We start from the raw sequence: 17,174 nt of genomic DNA, 5'->3' as shown, positions 1-17,174 counted from the left end.
CTGGTTTCTTCAGAGACATCGCTGCGATGGTGCAGGAGGAGCAGGGCTGCCCCGTGGGCTGCCAGCAACCGTGGCAGTGTGCTCTTTCTCAAGGACTTCCTTTGGCCACAAAATCCTAGATGTCCCCAACACAGGCAGTCTATCAGCACTCACAGAAAGGGTTGAGACTTCCTCTGCATAGCGACCACCTGGCAGACCCTGGATGCAGATATGCACAATTGCTCTTCCTGCAGAAAGGTAATCCAGGACTGGCTGTGGGACTTGTCAAGCTTCTCTCACTGTTTTGTCTTCATTTCCAGAAGAGAAAAAACCCTTTTGTGAGACAGAAAAAACATAGTGAGATGAGGATATAATAGTTAAACATCCTTTGGAGCAACAAAAAGCGGGGTCTCCTTCCGCCAGGGGAAGAACAATTTCTTCAAGAAGATGTAGAGACATACTTTCGGGAGACATCAGGATCCAGATAGGGCCAATGTTTCCTGCCAGTGATTTTTCTGCAACACACACAGTATTTTATCGTTATCACACAGTTATCCAATCTCCTTTTACACTCTGCTTAAAAAAAAAAAAAAGAAAACAAAAGAAAAAAAAGAGTTTAAATTTGCATGTAGAATGCAAGTATGCAAAGAAGACATGCATTCAAGCATCTAGTGTAAAGTAACGAATCGAGAAGGGTCAGAGGAAGCCATCATCTCAGCTTTGAAATAGCTTTACAGCCACTGAGAAGGGCTGAGCGTGAGATTGCCAGTACAGTAGAGTTGCCCTCCGGGCCTCCAAACCTTATTCTCCCTTCTCCTTCAAAACACCAAGGATATGAAGTGTAAGCACAAATGACAGCACTTCTGTGGGTCCTCACTGCCCTTTTGGAGTTTACATGAAATGTGTGTATCTATCTTCTCCACAGAGGCAAGAGACATAATCCAACTGGTTTTGGATGCCTGAATGAATTGCACAAACTATGGCAATGGAAGATCTACATAGACATGTTGCCCAGCTTCTGACGCTGGCTCTTCACCCTGAGGCCACCTGAATCCCAAAGTTTCCAGCACAGCTGCAGGTGGATATATTCAGGGGCAGATCTCAATTTATGCTTCGGGTCTCAGGAAAATTCAGACTGGCTCCTTGTCATTACAGGACATTAATTAAACCTCTTGGGTTTAATTAAAAAAATTAAAATGTGCTGCTTCTCTCCATCGCTCATCCCAGATTGCTTGCCTCGGTCCTTCTGGTAAGCTGCTTTTGCCAAGCGCTTGTTCCCCCAGGAATTATGGAGCGGAGCAGAAGTAATGCTCCGCTGTGCCTGCAGCATCCCCTTCCTTGTAATAGCTGTGAAGCCGCGTGCTTGGAAACAGCGTGTTAGCCAGTGCCGAGCGGACAGGTTTCCCGACACAACCCTTACCGGCAAGGCTGGAAACGCAAAGCACTTCCTATCTGAGCCTTAAACCCCACCCCGATAATTACAGCCAGGGAGAGCATATACCACCTCCCTTAGCTTGGAAGTTCATAAGCATTAGTTTGAGAGCACGTAGTGCCTTCTGGTGCGTCTCTGCACTGCTGCGGTTCAGGTTGTGAATACTTCAGGAGTTGGGTTTGATTGTTAGGTTAGTTTTTTTAAGCCTGCTTCCACCAATCCCCAGTCGTCTTTGCATTTTCATATTGAAGATCAGGTTTCAAAAAAAACCCACAAAGGCAAATGATAAACCCACGTTCAAAACTGAATACTAATAACCACAAAGGAAGCCATTGTTTCAGTGAAAAGCACTGTTCTCAGGGAGTAGTGTATTAAATGTAAGTAGGCTAATAAATACTTCAAAATATGTTCAAAATCTGTATGCGGTCTCTAGATGGCAATGTGACTCTATGTATCAATTAATCTAAAATTAACAGCCCTATCAAAAAAGTGTTTGCATTGCCAGTTGGGTAAGAATTCACAGCTGCCAAGTGACTAGCTTCCAGTTCTTTATATATCAGCTGTGTAATAATAGCTGTATTTATAGCACTTAATTACTTCTTGGGTCACAACACAAGCTTGTGCTTCGCAAGATATCCTCTTCAGTTTTTTCACAGCTAATACTGCAAATACAGCCAACTGGGTACTGTTATATGTTCTTTCCTAAGTAAAGTGAATTAGCTAATTAGGGACTCACTTGACTACCATTCAGTCCCTGTACTCTCAGGATGTAGCATCTATAGCCAGGTTGTCACGTCTCATTCGAAGCACTTAACTGAAGCGTTAATGGCTGTTCACAACTGCCAGGTATCTGTGTGATCAATCAGCGGTAGTGAATTCGCTGCTAACCATCATCTTGCTAAAGGCATGGAGAGATATATTATCCAATGTCTTAAATCAGTAGAGATAATATTTTTTCTGCTTCCAGAGTGGAAGTGAACATCTTTTAAAAGTGTTGAAATATAAATCAACTTTCCAATCTGCATTACTATTCAGAATTGCTACTTGCAGAAACATTAGTCTAGATGGTGGGTGATACGCAACCCAAAAGCAGGTTCAAGATCACAGGGATCTTCTATAGAATCTTCATGGCTGGAAAGGACCTTTGAGATCATTGAGTCTATATTATCAGAGAGACCGGTATTTAGTCACCTCCTGATTTATATTGATGAAAGCCTCTAACATTGTTTCCTTAATGGAAAGCAGTGTGATAGCCGTCATGAAGAAAGACCAGGCTTAGCATTTTGGATAATTATTCTGTGTGTTTTGGCTGCAGTTGGATATCAGCTCTAAGAATGTTACAGAATTAGGATGAGAGAAGAGCACAGTTTTCTACAAAGAAGCTTAATCTGTTCCAACCCACCGAGAAGACCAATGCATTATATCATCCTCTGTAATAAATACTTTTAAAAAGTGGTATGTGTTATCATTATATGAGCACACTATGTTTCAACAGGAGATACAGATAAATGTTCTAATGAAGACACAACAGTAGGAAAAAGGTTATCAAGTAAAAATGACAAAATTCCTTGTGGTCACACACCAAAGAGTCCTGAGCTGTTGTGTCGCTCACTGCTGGGCTGCAAAGCTGTGCGTCTTTCCTAACTTCAGGTCAAATGTTTCCGATTTGCACAAAGATGATTTCACTGCTATGAAACCAAGGAGAAGCCTAAGTCAAGACCACAGTGTTGTAGCTGAGGCAGCCAGTTGATTCTGTTTCTGTCACCCAAAGAATGGATGCAGATTGCGTTCGGACTTGGTGATTGTGATCTCTTAGTGCAGTCATCAAGATAAGAGGACTAGGAGAAACAGTGATTGCAACTGAATTCCACTGAAGTCCTAGAGGAATCTCTCCATGTAGCTAATTCCTTTACGATACCCAAGAGGGACCAGAGATCCTTACGGTGTAAGGGTAATCCATACAAATATTCTAAACAAATACTGCCAACTCATAATTTTGTTTCAGATTTCAGTGGGAAAATGAGACACACCAACTGTGAGATATAATGACTAAATTCTTGAATAGATTAAGAAAGAAAACTTAAAAAGCTTTAAACTACATAAGCAGCAACAACGTTTTTAAAAAGCAAGCCCCTTGTCCTTAGCTGACTGTCAGATGATGCTGTGATACCTGCATGTGTATGCACACACACACACACGCCCCCCTTAAGCCCCTCAACAGAGATGGAACAGCCCAGCAAAGTTGGTAATTCTTCTGTTATCCCTTGTAAATCTTCCTCCAAGATTAATCTCCTGTTTTGGACTCTTATAACGACGGTTTTCACAGCAACAAGGAGCTTTAGCAAATGCCTCCACACTGACAAAACCCAATCACTGCCCTGTCCTCCCAAGTGGGCTTGAACAGTCCCTGGTGCAAACTTGTGTTACAGATACCCGGTGCCAGCCCAAGGCGGGAGAGGGGCGATGACCATTTACTGTCCCATGCGGCCAGGTGAAAATGGTCAGGCTCCAGTTGATGCTGGTGCAGCGTACACTTCTGACTGGCTTGAGCTCTGACCCCGAACAGCCAAGGGAGGAATGGTTTAGATCAACAAGTGTATTATGTCATTTTTCTGTAAATCTGCTGCTATACAAGTAGTAGCATGGTGGAATTACTGATTACGACCCACCAAGGTTTGAAGATCAAAAATCCCCTCCAACAACTAGGCATTATGTGCAATTCAGCTGCTGTATGAGTTATGGAAACATGCATGGAGTTACAGCAATAAATCAGTTTATACCTGGCGCTTGCCTCAGTGTTGATGAGACTGTGTTCTGACCTACGCCTAGCTAGAAATTGAAATTAAATATGAAGCTAAATAAGAGTAATCTAGTTAATATTTTTAAAATATTTTACAAAATTAATACTACCTTACAAAATTAATACTACTTTACTGTCCATGTCCAGGGAAAAACAAAAGTGAAAGAATTTTTTGTCTATGGGACAGCAGTTGCAAATTTTTGATCTCAGATCCCCTTACCCACCTCTTCATTCAAAGAGAAAAATAAAGAAACTGACTCTGCACATGTAAACTACAAAATGGCATTTCAGTAATTCTACATCTCCTTTATCAACTCACACTGTGTTCCTCAGAAGTCTGAAGATTTATTTGGTTGTAATGAACTATATCATACCAAAAAACTACAACAAATTACTTGCCAGTAGGGTTTACCTGCTTCTTGTTCTTAAACACCATTTACCTATGGATTTAATTTCAGTGTCATGGCTGAAATTTAACACTCCTGATTCCAGAACACAAATCCACGTTTGGCTTGTTGCTGCATTACAGAAAATGAAACCCAAGCTTGTCCCCTGCCAAGATAGGAAGTTTACTTTTTCTAGGGAAGAGAAATAACATTCAAAGACAATTCAGAAACCAGGCTTCCAACTCTGTGGAAAATGTAAAAGGTCATCATGAAGGATAACAGTTATATTGAGAAAGATCTGAGGGAAAAAAAGTCTCATTTCGAATGTATCTGTGCCATGATTTTGATCTACACTCACCTATTTAAATGGGTCCAGATTTTGACCCAAACCCACTTATTTAAAAGGCTCACGATTTTGTTTCACATCAATGATTCTGACTGAAAAAAACTAAATCACTATAAACCACTTTGTTTCAGTTTGAAGATAGAAAAATATTATTTTGTTTCAAGATATGCAATTTGAATATTTCAGAACTCTAGTCTGAGATGCAATAATATTTTAACCATTGCCCAGCTTCACAGTAAAATATATCAGCTTTTAGCCTTTTCCTGATGGAAATTCCATTTTGCAAATGTCCAGATTTGTACTGGGATTTTCTTCCATCTAGTTAAACAAGCTTTGGTTTGCACTTCTTATTAAACAATTATTGAAAAACATTGTCTACAGGGGAACTGATGTAAGTATTCTTCTTAGTTAAGTAGATGATAGAATGATAGAATTGCCTAGGTTGGAAGGGACCTTTAAGATCATTGAGTCCAACCATCAACCTAACTCTGACAAAAACCATCACTAAACCATGTCCCTCAGTGCTACGTCTACACATCTTTTGTGTAGATATAGTGCCAGGAGTGGCGATTCCACCACTTCCCTGGGCAGCCTGTTCCAATGTTTGATAACCTTTTTGGTAAAGGAATTTTTCCTAATCTCCAATCTGAGCCTCCCCTGGTGTAATTTGAGGCCATTTCCTCCAGCATAAACAGAGACTTTAGTTACGGTTACGCTGTAACTTTCCTGGGGAAATTAATGCAGGAATAACTAGAAAATCAGGGGAGGAGTTTAATTGGAACTTGCATCACAGAGAAGTTATGCCATGTTTTTGAGCTTGCACTGGCTGCAGTCAGCTTTTTTTTTTTTCAGGATCCTCAGGATTAACCCTGGATCAGCTGCTGTAACTATGGTCCTTCTTGCTAGCTGACAATATTTGGGAAGCACACTGCTAAAGCAGAGCTGCTTCGGGTTGTGCCCGCTGTACCAACCGACATGCTGCTGTCTTCAGCGAAGCATCACAAACAGTGTTCCTTGCCTGTGTGCTGAGGAGCGGTGTGCAAGAGCCCCTGGAAGTGGTGAGCAGCTGCTTTGTTCTTACACTGTCGACGTACGGTTTTTGGCAGACATCGCAGGGTTGAGGTATCTGCACTCCCAGAGCACCTGCCCCATCGCACACCCCAGGCACGGAGATGAGGAAACAGTTGAATGCCTTCTTTGGGAAGCTTCTTTGATACCTACCTGTTATTATAAATCATGCCTGTTCGCAATTTGACTGTCCCGGAACAGTTATGTTAGCTTTCCACACGCAAAATGAGACTGTGGGACTTTACCCAGAGAACAGCCCTTGTGTACCAATTGCAATCATTTAGATAGCGGTACAGTAATCCCTCCTACCTGGCAGTGGAGAATAGGGAATGTCTGCCCCAGACATCTAATTAAGCACTCCCATGCTTCTGAACGTGGGGCCTGAATTTTCTCTCTCTTCTAATAACTCAGATTCAAGTAATTGAGACTTGTTACAACTGATTATTTGCTATACATTAATGTAACTTACTAATTTTTTTTTCCTAAAGAAAAACCCTGCATTTTATTCTATTTTTTTCAGGATGCTCTTCACAAGCCCGGTCTTTACTGGAGCTATATAAAACTTTGAAAAATCAAGGAACTCATTACAAGCTTTCAGCATTTTAACTTGGAACTTTCCCTGGGGCTTTCCCTGGCTTTTACTTGAATTTCATGTTTCATTTCTTTGCTTATGATGTGATGGGGTTAGTTGAGTGCAAGTAGTTACTAGAAGGCAACAGTTACTTGGAGTCCAGCCTATTTACCATGCCCTGAGAGTCTCAGCTATTGTTCTTTTGGTTCTTTTTCTGTCCATGTGCCTCCTTGTTTATCTATAAGAGGTACTGTGCTAGTACAAATTTACAGATTATTTATTTTGATGAGTATTATCAAATCACTAATGTCTTTTGCTGCATCTCCTTCAGTAGCTGCTTCGTCTTCCTTGATGTTATTCATGTGCTTCTGATGCTTTTTGTGTTTTGTGCTTGAGTTTACAGCAATCTTTTTTTTGTCTCTTTTGCAGGTGTTCACAGAAGAAACAAGACTCGCCTTTGCTTGTTTACTTTCTTAATATAGATTTTAGACTTATTCATTTGAAAAAAAAAAACTGAAACAAAACACCTAAGCCATTAGCATAGTGACATTTCTCACATCACTGCATAAAAGGGGATCAGAATGTGCTTGTGCAAGGCCAGCTTTTCAAAACTGGAGCTCTGCTCTCTACTACCATTTGAAATGGTTGTGATAATGCCTTTTCTATTAGCCAATTGCTGTTAGCTGTCTTGCCCAGTGCCGTCTGGCATTTTGTTCCTTAAATGTACTTTTTAGTCTCGCTGTACAGCAAGCGTGGTTGTGTTTGATGTCAGCTCCTCTGCACTCTAGTTTTACAAGCGTGAACCTCAGTCTGCCAAAGGCCACATCCAGATCACATGTGGCTTACCAAAACTCGATGTGGCTCTTCCTTGCTGCGCTGAATACGCGTGCTCCTGACTTCTTACAAGCGTCCCCCTGGCTTCCTGGTACAGGCTAACACTAGCAGATGCAGTAATCACATCCCAAGTGTAACCCCCAGGTAGGATATAGGAATAATCCTTTCACCTTTAAAAGGGACTAGACCACAGCTAGTTTCTTCATGGCAGAGGTTTAATTAGCAGTACTTATGTAGGATCTGAGGAATCAATTTCCCAAGCAAGATGCAGTCCCTTAGATTAGATGACATCTCTGTCGTTGAGTGATCAGTGCTCGTAAGAAGCCTTTTGTGCGGTTTTGTCTCACTGGGGCTCAGGAAAATCCAGAGATCTTCACTTGCCTCTCTAAAAAGTTTAAGAAAACAAAAACCAACCAAACAAACCAAAAACGCCCAAAACTTATAACCTTCATTGCACAGTTGGATGCATGCACGAATTCCCATCAGCTAGTTTGTCACTCACGTGTACAGCGAGTAAAACTAACCATAAGGCATACGACGTGGCATCTAACCACTAAACCCCCAATCCCCTAAAAGAGAAATACTATTCTGCTCCACACTGATGGACAACAGCAACACTTACACCACTTCCTCGCTTGTATGTGCTTGAGTTCTCCACAGGCTGTTTCAGAGGTTTGGAGCAGCGAGACCCCGGCTGGGACCTCCCCAGGGCAAGCACGGGAGGAGAACCGAGGACAAACCCTGCACGTCTGTCCCCCCGGCACGCTGTATGGGACTGGCAGCACCAAGGACTTGAGGGGCAGGGCGACAGGGATGGGGTGAGCTGGCCGGGCAGCTCTGTGCGGCTGGGAGTACAGTTTGGTGCACGGCCCCAGGTCACCAGGAACCTGCAGTCAGCGTCAAGGGAGGGAAACGCACTCCTACCGAGGGAGCGATGAGAGAAGCTGTCCCCAGCTTGACTTGGGAAGGTGCAAAAGGAGATAAGTGATAAGGAAACAACACTCTGGTGGCCCGCTAGAAGGCAGGTAAGGGGACAAAGAAGTCAGGGGTTGCAGTACCCTGCTCCTGCAGAAGGGAGAGGCTGGGAGGGGGCACCACGCTCTGATGGGCTGGGGCAGTGGGGGCAGCCAGAGAGGGTCCCAGAACAAAAGCTGTGTTTTCTCCTTCCCAAAGGCAGGGTACCATCTGAGCCGCTGCTCTGGATTGAGGAAGGCAGGACTGGAAAAGCAGGGAGACTAAGAGCCATCACGCAGCCTCCCACCTGCAGGGAACAGAGCTCTGCAAACAGTGCTTCCCACCTGCTCCCTTCTCCATCCCTCTTCCCCACTCCCCAGACCAAGCCGGTTTCTGGGGAAGCAGAAGGGCCACAGTCCCTGAAAAGTCCTGTCCTAGGAAGTGTTTAGATGGGGGTTTGGTTGTTGGCGACTCCATTGCAGGGGCACCGAAGTAAGCCTGATGTCCTGTGGGGCAATGCTGCATTGACGAATTGGAGCCTGAAAGCAGGCAATGGCCAAGCTTGCTTTCCCGTCTAGCTCTGGAGCTGGTGCTGGCCATCCCTTTCTTCACTGAGATCTTCCCATCCTCAAGCTGGACATTTAAGGTTTCTGTACTGTAGGGACGGGATCTCCCCAGACTGTGGGCAATTGTAAATTTTTGTTTTAACCACCTGTTATGGCTGACCTGCCATTTGCATGTAAGATTTTTCTTTCTGTTTTCAAAGCTTAGCTCAGAACAACAATTTTGCACGCTGATATAGAAGTAAAAGGATGTCACGAGACACAGCTAACATACACTTCCAAATACCTGATTGTTTTCCTGTTGGAAGGGCTATTATTAGTTCCTGGCTGTTACTTCAAGGCTTTTGAGTTTTGCAGAAACACATGAGAATCCTATCTGATCAAACATAATATCCTGCTCTTAAATGGGCAACACTCAGAATAAGTTTCTTCTGATTGTGTGCTGCTATGTAGAAGACAGATAAAGTAGCAGACTGTTACTTCAATCACTTGCAGAGGAAATATTAACTTCGGTTGTATCAGTAAAGGGAGGAAATGTCTTGTGATTGCTAAAGTTAGCAATCTGTAATTTAGGCATTAGATCTCTGCCAATACAGACATTCAGTCATAATGTTAGTCACAGCTAAACGGAGAGGGATTCCATTTTCCTTTTATTCCATTACAAGTCAGGAGGTGATCTGGAGGATTAAAATAATGGTGCAAAACTGGCATAAATGAAGGGACTCAGGCTCCAGAACATTAGATCTCGGTAATTTTCTGCAATAACAAGGTAATTATTATTTTACATTTAACATCTTTTGTACTTTAAGCCTGATACAGACAGCTACAATTGAGTGCTACCTATATGGTTGTCAATCCCATAAATTTTATAGTACTTAATTATAAATCTTTATTTCTGGAGAATTTTTACTGTGGAGTCAAGTTATAGAAACTAGAGAACAGTATTGTTTATAACTGCATTAAAGACAAAAGTCAAAGTCTCCATTTAAATGGGATGTTCAGTTTGCAGCATATCTGGGTGTGTTATATAGGGTACTCAGGAGACAAAACCACAAATTTTTTGTGTGCAGAGAGAACTTCTGTCTCAAGTGTCAAATCAAGCCCTGTTTTGTAAGAAGCAGAAGGACCCCTTTTAAGCAATCACAGTATTTCCTTAGAGAAGTGCAAACTTACGCCTCAAACCAAGGATGCTGGCTAAAAAGCTGGAGAGTTATTCTTAAACCACTTCGAGCAAAATATTTATTGCTCATTTTGTTTTGCAAGCACAGGATTCAACAGCACGCAATTGATGAAAATAAGGAACAGAAACTGGCGTTCTTCTCCAATTTCTCAAGCTAAGCATTATTTCACATTTTAAGATGACTTTGCGATATGGTCAGCGTGTCCTTTCATAATGCCTGGGACCTCTGTACCCCTACCCAGCGCCTTTTAGATATGTTCTTTGTACTTAAGAGTTGCGTTGCCCTACATAAGCTTGCTAATGTCTCCAAGGTCAAAATAACTCCAAAGGTCAAAATAACTCCAGGTGACAGTCTTGAACACTATAATTATACCAGCCCTGTGTGCTTTGAGACAAAGCAAAAGCTTTTATCCAGCCTTGCTGGTTAATAAATTCAGCTATATTCAGGTGCTATACAAGGGCCATCTTGCTGCACACCACACACACAAAACAATGATTCTACAAGCAGGCACAGCTACTTCATGGAAATTTCTCAGACGTGCTTGGGGCACAGTGCCAGTGCATTTCAAAAGATTTCTTCTTTATATCAGTGTTTTATTGTGATACTTTCCCAACTTCAAAAATACATTCCCCATTGGTGTCCTAATCTTTCCACAGTTTCCAATTATTCATAGGCTGACTGTTTATATGCTCCAGATCAGTAAGGAAGATCTGGTGCTTTCTGGTCTGATATGCATCATTTACTCTTCATGTAGCAGACAATTTAACACTTCATTGTACTAAATCTTTCTCCTTAGGCACACAGATACCACTGAAGCAGTTTATATACCAGACTAATTGCTTGGGCTCAATTCACCATAGACAAACTCAACATTAAAATATGCTCAATAAAACCAGATCATTTGGACCCTTTATTCCCTGGTTTGAGACTCACTGTGACAACTATTACCATTATTGACAAAACTTAGAGAATTAAACCCTCAAAGGGTCTGTCATAAATTCTAAGTCAGCTCAGAGCTGGGATACAGAAGTAAAACACTGCTCATGAGGAAAACTTTCTACAACTCAGATTCTAAAATGCATTTTCCAAGGAGGAACAAGAGGTCGAAGAGAGACAAGGTACAGCATTAACGAAACTGGAGATGATATCTCTTACCTTTGGTGAGCGCATCATTTTTTTGTTACCAATCCACTGTAATTCCAAGCATTTCAGTTTTCAGAGGGAACTGCTTCCAACAAATAAACAATGTCTGGTATTAAGGAGGGTTAGATGATCTGCACTTGGAGTTCTCTGAACTTGTATCCATTGCAAAAGGTTGTGCGTGACACCCTGAACGGGAGAGTTTTCTGTATGTTTCACACACTCGTACAGGGTGTCTTCCTCCCCCAGCGCTTTCCTCTGGAACCGGCCGTATTCTCACTGCGGCCATGCCCACGGTCCCATCGCAAGGGTGCTGCTTACAGGGGACTTTTCTGGATTGCTAAAACATGGAAACAAATCGGGGAAAGCCCTGTTGGCTGACCCCTTGAAGTAAAAAACACAAGCGAACAATCAGAGCATAATATTTGGTTATATACTAAGCCAAGCAATCTTACCTCAACAGGAAGGATAGAATTGCTAGGTGAGTTGTGATCAAGTCAGAGAGGTTCACAAACAACTAAAATCTTAACAATTGTATATTTCCTTACCCCAAGAAACATCAGATACAGCTCACTGAAGTTTATCAGCCCCGTGCAAACATTTTGAAACCACAATTTTTGATCGGTAATTTTCATTGCCAGTAGCCTGTAACGGAGTTTGACTTCGGGCAGGAATAAATGGTGACCCCCTGAGAGATGGATTTGCTGATGCAGCTAGCTCATTCAACGTCTAAACGAAACACGATCTCCGTAAGGCTAAAGGTTGTTTTAAAATTATTTACCTACAGACTGATTATATCCACGGGCTTACTTCATTACTCCGGTGTTATTCTTTACAGTCCTCCCATCTCTGCCCTCCCCTCCCAGCCTCTGTAAAACAGTCTAGCTGTAAGTTTCCTCTATGGTTAACAGATTTTATTTTTCGCTGAGAAGCCCCACATAAATGACTTGTGTACTTTCTGCATAACCAACAGAGTTGAGGAAAAAAGTTAAGTTCCACTTTGTATTTGTCTGAGAGGTGCAACTTGTCTAAATTGGCAGCTGTGGATAAGCAATGTATTCTCACACTGTCTCTGGACTGTTTGACATTTTGGTAGTTAAGACTTGTTGGGAGCACTCACATGTCCGGTATGAAGGTATGGTCGTGATATATTTGTTACAAATGTATTTTTTTAGCTGTTGGCACAGTCTGAACTTTTGTTTGGTCATTGTTATGTTGATTCTAATGAAGAACTAAGTATTATTAGTGCTTTTTAAAAAAATATATTACTAATGGTCAGGGGCAAAGAACTCGCAGGTTTTTCTCCTTTAAGGATATCTGTGTCTTTCCTTCAGTGACAGAGGAGGTTCTCAGAATTCTTATGTTACAATTTTGTTTATTTATTAACAGGAATAGTTAGGCTAGTTGAATGCTTGTGTTCAATTTGGTGTATCTAAACCTTAAGAATAATAGACTGGCTAAAAAGACTTGATTTTTCACAGGATCTCTCATATAAAAATAATATCAAAACTAAACAACATTTTAAAGAACAAAGCTGGATACAGCAGCTGATTAAAAATAGTTTTCTAGTGTTTTGTCTGAAAACTGTTTCCCCTTACACTTTTTTGAGGCAGAGAGTGATTTTAGAATAAAGGAAATTATTTGCTCTGAATTGCAGGCAAGTCAAGAGTACAAGATCTAGAAACAAACTTTACTGATTCACCAACAAAGGAGAGAAAAAGATAGAAAGGCAGATAGAAAGAAAAGAGAGAGAAATGCAGCGATTGGTAGTGACATGCTAACAGAAGAAAATCTATCAAGATTTAGATGGGGCAGGATGGTGGTGGGGACGTTTTCATTTAGGTAACAGTGATCTGTTAATCCAGCTCTCAAGAAATTGGCCCAAATCTGATCAGACATATGCATCCATTTAGAATAATTCTCTCTGTTCTCACAACTAGGCAGATTCCGGTAGGTAGAAGTCTTTCTTTTGAAAAGAATCTTTATGGTAGCAACATTCAAGACTGAGACTTAAGTAGTTAGTTGCATTGCACTGTTCTGTACAGACACTCCTCTTAAGTACAGTATTTATAGCCTGGGATGAACATTCATAACTGAACTGTGGTTATATGTAGGTAGTTACTTTGGCGGTTTCTGAAGAGTAAAGCAGTGCTTTCCAGTGCGACCTGAGTGTTTCTGTCTTGAAAAATCTGCTACATTATTCGTAGTTAAAATGATCTTGATACGTGAGAATTGCTCTGAATCTAACCCAGCAGAGTGCTCAAATGCAGCCTTACCTTTAACTACGCAAATAGCCCTGCTGAGTACAGTGCATGCATGTAAGACAAAATATATGCTACTAAGTGCTTTGCTGAATTATGACCAGAATGCACAAAACCTGCAGGATTACATCACACAGGGCTTATTTCCATTGTTCTTAATAGTTCTACTAATATTCATAGGAATATCACTTTTAGGGCCATTACAGGCTGCAAAGTCTAACAATTTAATCTGTGTTTTATCACTAGGAAACGTATACACATTACAGTTTAGAACAAGGATCCCAGACAGAAAATTGCTTCTATGTGCATGTGGATAGTGTTCTTTGCAACTTGAACTTCTGTTTTTTGGTGATCTCTACTGAACTAGCATAGTCAGAGATCTTTTACTTGACAAACCATATTACAACTATTTGTTTGATAAGAGCAGTTTTGATACGGTTATAGAACTATGACAAATCTATGCAGTCTTAACAGGTAGAATTCATTTCACTATTGATTCAAAAATATATAGAATCATAAAATGGTTTGGGTTGGAAGGGACCTTAAAGATCGTCTTATTCCAACCCCCCTGCCGTGGGCAGGGACACCTCCCACTAGACCAGGCTGCTCAAAGCCCCATCCAGCCTGGCCTTGAATGCTTCCGGGGATGGGGCATCCACAGCTTCTCTGGGCAACCTGTTCCAGTGCCTCACCACCCTCACAGTAAAGAATTTCTTCCTAATATCTGATCTAAATGTACTCTCTTTCTTCTTCTGGTACTCACAACTTTAAAACCACAAAGAATGCCATAGTGGATAGGAACCTGCCCAGCCTTCTTTAGACTACTTTCAGTGCAGTAGTAACAGAAATGGTCTGCAGAAGGAACAGGATTTTATGCTTCTGCCACCTGAAAGACACAGGGCTAAAAGCAAAACCTTGATGATGCCAGGCTCACACATCAGCTTCCTTGCAGCTGGAGAAAGCACATTCCCTGCAAATAGCTTGTCTCTGAATCCATGAAATTCAATAAATAGCAAATCAATCCCCATGTTTACAGTCTAGATTGGGTCTCAATCTTAATACTTTTCATGGTTCAAGTTGGAAGGCAAAAAGCATAATTACAGCTACCTCAGCGGTGTAAAATGTTTTCACATGAGCAACTATTTGCAAAGCCATTTTTATTGGCACAAACACTGCCTGTGGTCTTCCGTGTCTCGGTGGGAGCCAGAATATACTTCTGTATTCAGCTATAGGGTAACAGCAGTCTTCAGAGATTCTGCAGTTAGACTGCTAAATACAAGAGATTTGTTTGGTCTGGATTGTCGCTCAGTTTTCCAATACCTTTGCCATCCCTTACCATGCTCTGAGAGTCTCTACTGCTTACACACTACCTTTTCTTTTTCTCTTCTGGGCTTTTGCAGGAGTGCAGAAGAGAAATTCATCAGTTGGGGTGAGTGGGAAAAGACTGAGCAAGATTTAAGGCAGTAAAGTCTAGAGATGTAATTACAGGAAGGATAAATCGGACTCTTCATCCCTGCAGCTTTTGCTCTCAAAACCCCTCCACAGCCCAGCCTACCCTGTCTTTAGAATTTCCTTCCAGCCAGAGGTAGCTTGACTGAATTGTGTCATTAACAAGGATGTCTGGCTGCACTCAAATTGGGCTGCCATGGAGACAGGTTCCTGCGCCAACTGAGATGGCCGTCATGAGTCCTAAGTGGAAAAGCACATCTGTTGGAGAAAAGGCTCTAACAGTTTTCCAGTCTCTCAGCAAGTCAAGCTCGGAAAAGATGTCAAAGGGAACACTTAACATTTCCATCCACCAGTACCTTACATCTCCTGTTCTTCCCTTTGCCCTTCTTCCCTCATTTAAGGGTGGTCTGGTATTCGGATTTTGGCAAGAGAGAACTGAAAATGATAAATGAGCTTAACTCACCACAGGAACACTCGAACCTTTCTTCTCCCCATTTACTGAAATGTGATTAGGGTTTCAGTGAATTAATTTATCTTGCTTTTGCAATGACTCATCACCTCAGCTGCCAATTTTCTCTTTCATATTTTCCGAGGCACGAGAATGGTTTGCTAGTGCGGAACAGGGCTGGGCGGGGGGGGAGGGGAGAGGCAGGGGAGAGCCAATCTTGGGATGGTGTGGAGAAATAAGAGTTAAGATGTAATGAAGCGGTGAGATTCAACAGGATGCACACTACTTGATTCCAGGCACGCTTTCTTTCAGCCAAGAAGTGCACGCTAGCCAGAAAATGACCTTTTTAAAATCCTGCTGCTTCTAGGAGCCAATCAACAAGGTGATCACCATGAGGGTGGTGAGGCACTGGCACGGGTTGCCCAGAGAGGTGGTGGAAGCCCCGTTCCTGGAAGTTTTTAAGGCCAGGCTGGATGGAGCTCTGAGCAACCTGATCTAGTGGGAGGTGTCCCTGCCCATGGCAGGGGGGGTGGAACTAGGTGATCTTTAAGGTCCCTTCCAACCCTAAGAATTCTATGATTCTATGACACCTTGAAGTATTCATACTAGTTAACTTCCCCACTAACTGAAAAAAATTTACGCTGTGGAGAAGAGGATTTCGTACCACCTAGTTTAGACAGATGGTTTTCCTCTCTGAAGATGAAGAGAAGTATATAGGTAGGTATTTATTTCCCTTCACTGCACATAAGAGGCTTCAGCGCTGGCCACTGAAGTTTGTGTCTGATATACTTGCCAAGACCAGAGCAACCACGGTTACGTAGCAGTTGCTGAAACGGAGTCAGTGGTGTTCCATTCTGGTGTCCTGTGTTAACATTAACCCAAGCAACAGTCAACTAAACAGAGGCTAGAAGAATCACGTCTTTAGTCTCAGGAGCTGGTAGCAGCACTGATACAAGAGCTACTGGACAGTTGCTTTGCTTTGCTGGGTAGGGGTGAACATCAGATTAGAAGAGACACATCAGATGACACTAAGCAAATAGCTTGCTGACGGGATCTAAATCACATGCAGGCAGCCCTCCTTTTCCCCACCCCATAACCCTAACAAGTCTATAAAGAGGGAGGGAGATAAGTTAAAGAAGAGCCAAGCCACGCAGGATATAACCTGAGGTCTCTCCAATTTAAAGAAATCTTTGTTCTTTAGGAAGCCAGACAGGTCTGCCCCAGATCTCTGCAGTTTATACTACAGCTCTACCTTAAGGTTCCTTTTGAAGGCTGTGGCTCCTAAAGGTCTCTTACAGAGGACAGTAGTGCAGCCTGCAGGAGCAGCGCTCTTTTTCCAGTGGAGCAGGAAATTCTACGGGATTTCCGGCAGTTTCGCCTTTTTATTGAAGTTCCTTGATCGCTGGTTTAGGCAGCCACGCTGTGTTTCTCTGGCCCAGCAGCAGGCCAGCGTGGCAAGGCAGGCGAGACGCAGCGGGGAAGGTGAAGCATCCCTCACCCAGACCACCAAGGCTGTAGTGCAATCACCTGCCAAAAGTGCAAGACAGCTTAAGTCCCTCCAGCTGCAAATCTCCCACTTCCGTGAACTACCTGCTATGCTGTCACACAGACGATGTTTACAAGCATCTCTCAGTCATTTTTAATTAACTAAGCTTCATCTAAACTTACTAGAAGTTATCATGCTCTATGGCAATGACTGCTGCCAGGACACACCTATTGCATCAAATCCTCGGGGGACTGCAGTACAGGAACACACTACGTA

At 42.3% G+C, this 17,174-nt stretch overlaps 1 long non-coding RNA gene across 1 annotated transcript; it reads right to left on the bottom strand.

Moving 5' to 3' along the window:
* Positions 1-487: 487 nt before the first annotated feature.
* On the bottom strand, positions 488-11,933 carry LOC134522004 (uncharacterized). Its single transcript, XR_010072931.1, has 3 exons — positions 11,803-11,933; positions 11,270-11,638; positions 488-552 (listed from the first exon to the last, which is right to left on the bottom strand). It is a non-coding gene; the product is annotated as an uncharacterized LOC134522004 (long non-coding RNA).
* Between the last annotated feature and the right edge of the window lie 5,241 nt (positions 11,934-17,174).

This window comes from Chroicocephalus ridibundus, chromosome 1 (assembly GCF_963924245.1).
Source record: "Chroicocephalus ridibundus chromosome 1, bChrRid1.1, whole genome shotgun sequence".
Lineage (NCBI taxonomy): Eukaryota > Metazoa > Chordata > Aves > Charadriiformes > Laridae > Chroicocephalus > Chroicocephalus ridibundus.
This window is presented reverse-complemented; position numbering and strand designations above follow the sequence as displayed.